This window comes from Sinocyclocheilus anshuiensis, unplaced genomic scaffold, assembly GCF_001515605.1.
Source record: "Sinocyclocheilus anshuiensis isolate Anshui unplaced genomic scaffold, SAMN03320099.WGS_v1.1 scaffold1040, whole genome shotgun sequence".
NCBI lineage: Eukaryota > Metazoa > Chordata > Actinopteri > Cypriniformes > Cyprinidae > Sinocyclocheilus > Sinocyclocheilus anshuiensis.
The window spans coordinates 320413-324896 of record NW_015551050.1 but is presented as its reverse complement, the minus strand read 5'-3'; positions in this window follow the sequence as shown (position 1 = coordinate 324896).

Below are 4484 nucleotides of genomic sequence, written 5' to 3'. Positions count from 1 at the left end.
CACACACACACACACACACACACACACACACACACACACACACACACGCACACACACACACACTGTGAAAGGCAAACACATACAGCAGAATTCGGGCACTTAAGACATACAATAATAAAACAAAAAAATGTCTGTGGGCATTAATTAACACAAGCACACACCAATTGCAGAAGCACACTTTCAAGCTAACATGTTTGGTTTGAAATTGAAAAAAACAGTAACACTTTCTATGAAGCCCATATTTATAAGACATTATAAGGGTATTCTTAAGGCATTATAATGAATAAAGACCTTATAATATGTTATATCATCTTATAAATAATCATAACAACAATTATAATACATTATAATGCTTACGCATTTGTGGTTATAAGTTTTAAGATTATGATTACACACAATGAACACCATATAAAATCTATTTTTACATTTATAATGGACTATCTTGACATTGTTTATTTAAAATGAAAGAGATTATGGCAGTAGTGTACTTTGACATAGAAAAGGCGTATGACACAATATGGAGAGAAGGACTGTTAATTAAAGCAGCAAGGATAGGAATAGATGGTTATATGTATAATTGGCTGTTACAGTTTTTATTTGAAAGAACCTTTGTAGTTCAAGTTGGATTAGGTCAATCTTCGACTTTTGAAGCTGAAAATGGTATCCCACAAGGGAGTGTTGTCAGTACAATTATTTTTAATATTATGATTAATTATATTTTTGACACCTTAGGTGTAAGGTCTCTGTCTTGTGAAACAGACCCCCATAAGCTGTGGATTCACCACGTGAATCATGAAACAGAAATATTACAGAAGGATCTAAAGATCTCCCCCTATCAGCCATCATGAGGTCGAAACTAATCAAATCAGGAGACAACAAAGCTTTCTTTGTATCAAGGACTAAAAAAGTTCTTTCACAACCTATAGATACCTCGTGATGTCTTGTGATCGCACAATGTATGGAACTATTATATCCAACAGGAAAAGGACGAGTAATTTAATCACAGCCTTAGGCTTGCAAAACAACGGACCTAAAGAACAGTGATAATGTGATTCAATCAAACTCAGCAAACCACCGCGTGACGTGTATGGACCTCAGGAAATTCTTCCCCTCTTCCTTTCTCTATTAAGAGAGGAAACGCAGACTTACACAGACAATTCAAAAGACAATCATTTAAAAGTATAAAAGGGCAACTAGATTCACAAATAATATGTTTTATGTCTTATACAGTATATGTTTGATGTGTTTCCTGTAATCGGTGCAAGTTTAACCAATGTTTTATAACCCCTTTTTAGTAGATAAGATTATTAATGTGTATGCAAACTACCAGATATCGAGCTTGAATGAAAGCTTGTTTTATTCGCCGAACATTGGTGTTAGTGAAAATGTTATATTCAGTATCATTCTCTGGTGATAATACTTTTATCAGAAGTTATTTAAAACTTGCAGAAATACTCCCCACGGGAGCATGTGACTTGTGCACGAAAAAGGAACCACACAGGGCGTGGCTAAGCCCTGCAACAGCGTCACCCGTGGCCAGGGAGAATACAGATATTCAAATTGTTAATATACACGGATGCTAACGTCTCGCTGGACGAACGGTAGATAAGGTGTAAATTATCAAATTTGGAATCAGTTCTAATCAGGTTGACTTCGAATCTTCAGATCCGATTCCTCTCAAAACCTGAGCTAGAAATAGAATTAATAATTAATCCCCTTATAAATGAGTTAATATCTGTACAATGTAAACGGGGAAAACTGGTTATTTTAATAAGCTGGTATTTGTGAGTTATCAGCTTACTGGTGTGCATGTAAACGTGCTCTTTATTGGTGGTCGGACTGTTACAGCTCACTCAGGGCGTCTAAGGTAAAACGGCCGTGTCAATCAACAAGGAGCGGCCTTCTTCTGTGCGACATCACACAGACAAGAAGCTGAGAATGGCCTGATTTGAAAAAGGGGATATTATTTTTAGGGATTAAATAAAAACCACTGGGTGGATTTTTATCATTATAGGGTAGATGTGTACACACACAGCTAAATATGTATGATAGAATTAAACAGAAGAGAATCATTTTGAGGGTGTACACCATTAAGGAGTGTTTTATCTTACCATATACAATGATAATCTTGCTGTCCTGTACCATGGATCGACCATTAGAAGCCTGAACTGTCACAGGAACTTCCCCCTCCTCAGAGAACCTTGTAATCAGACTGTTCTCCAGGGACAGCTTTGGCTGTCAAAGGGAAAGACACGTCATACATATCTATATAAGTGTAAGGGCATCACTTTAACGGCTACACCTGAACCTTTAAGCATAAGCATCTCAAATTAATTCCAGGTCAGTTTCTTCAATATTGTAGGGATTTCATGAACAGGACACTGATACGCCACTGAATCACCATCATGAGGCTTCGAATTAATTCAATCAGGAGTCAACAAAGCTTTCTTTGTATCAGGACTGAAAAGCCAGTTCACAACATATAGAAACCCCGATGTCTTGTGACCACCAATGGATGGAACCATTATGTCCAAACAGGAAAAGGATGAGTAAATTAACTGATGCCCTCAGGCCCGCAAACACGGGATATACAGCGTGACGCCACATGACTTTTGACCACCTGCTTCCTGCATGACTGAAACCCTTACGTTTCTTGTGTCACAGACAAAGAAACAGAACCTTGCATGACGATTTTAAAAGACAAATCGTTAAAACTCATGAGTAGTGAAAATGTATCCACTGGATGTGTTATGCCATATATATATATATGTTCTATGTTGTGTTTCATGTAATCGGTGCAACTTTAATCAGTGTTTATTACCTTCTTTTTAGGAAATAAGGTTATTAAAATGTGGTAATATGTGAAGTTTAATCTTGAACGGATGGGCACGACAAATGCCGAATGTTGAAATGAAGTAAAATTTAATAGTGGGTACAAGACTCGCATTAGGAAACTTTATAAAAGTATCAACCAAGTCTGCGCAAAGATTTTTCTCATGTGATGAATTGAAGCCCCTTTGTTAATGTATGCACGCTCCGCCCTGCAACAGCGTCCGATTGGAAGATCGCATCGTGGGGCGGACCAAAGTCAGCCTGCTTAAAATGGACACAAAGCCCTCGTGGCTCACTCGCTCTCTCTCTCTCTCTCTCTAGACCTTGGGCTTTTCGCCTTGGTGACCGTGCGACAAAGCGCTCCTAACTCCAAGACCATTGAAAATATGAAGAAGACACTAGACATGGGAGTGGACATAGTCTTAAATTCTTATGGTCAAACAATATTGGGTATGTATTATGGATGCACCAATACCAATACTGCACCCCTGTATGCGTAGGACTACTCATACTCATAAAAATGCTCTGATACCAAATGCTGATATCACACAGTGTGTGATCAGTGCTGTGAAGTGTGAACAGACGAAGAATCACCGACAACAGAACAACACAGAGAGTAGAATGGAGTTGTTATAGATTAAGGATGTCTATGAAGTACATGTGTGTAATTGATACAATGTTAAACATTCAATATTCACGCATGCATAGCTGATGTGCACAAGCTGATAAGCAAAGCAAGCAGAGTGGATTGAGCGTGCGGGTGCACAGATGCGCGAGCTTGTTGAGTGAATATCCTTCTCTCACGGACATCACTGGAAAGTTTGTAGTTCGGTCGGATATGTCAAAAACAAGTAAATAAAACAATGCACAAGTTACTAAAGTTACTTGACGGTAAGGAGAGAGATAGAGTTCAAGCGAGCACACTTCTGTTTGCGTGACCTTTATTGCTGTTTGCTCAGCACATAATGCATTTAGATTAAAACTAAATCGTAAATATAAAACAAAACAAATTATAGGGGCATTCACTATAAACAATATTTATTTTAAACGTAAAGCATACAGGACTTTTTATCTAAATCAAAAATGAAACTAGCAGCCTATGTGAAACGCGGCATCTCTCATTCTATACCAATACAAATGTGTGCACATTGAATATGTTTTGTTTGTAGATGTTAAAGGGTTACTCCGCACCAAAATGTAAATTTTATCATTAATCACTTACCCCCTTGTTGTTCCAAACCCGTAAAAGCTTCGTTCGTCTTCGGAACACAATTTAAGATATTTTGGATGAAAACCGGGAGGCTTGTGACTGTCCCATTGACTGCCAAGTAACTTACACTGTCAAGCTCCAGAAAAGTATGAAAGACATCGTCAGAATAGTCCATCTGCCGTCAGTGGTTCAACCGTAACGCTATGAAGCGACGAGAATACTTTTTGTATGCAAAGAAAACAAAAATAACGACTTTATTCAACAATTCGTCTCCTCTGTGTCTCTCCGCATCACTGTAGCGCCATTTTAGAGAATATCCGCTGAACGCAGGCATCTTACGCTCTTCTGTGTCAGCCGCGACACAAGGATACGTTTTCTACATGTATTTATGCTTTGATTTGAACGAAAACAGCACATCCGTGTGTCACGGCTGACACAGAAG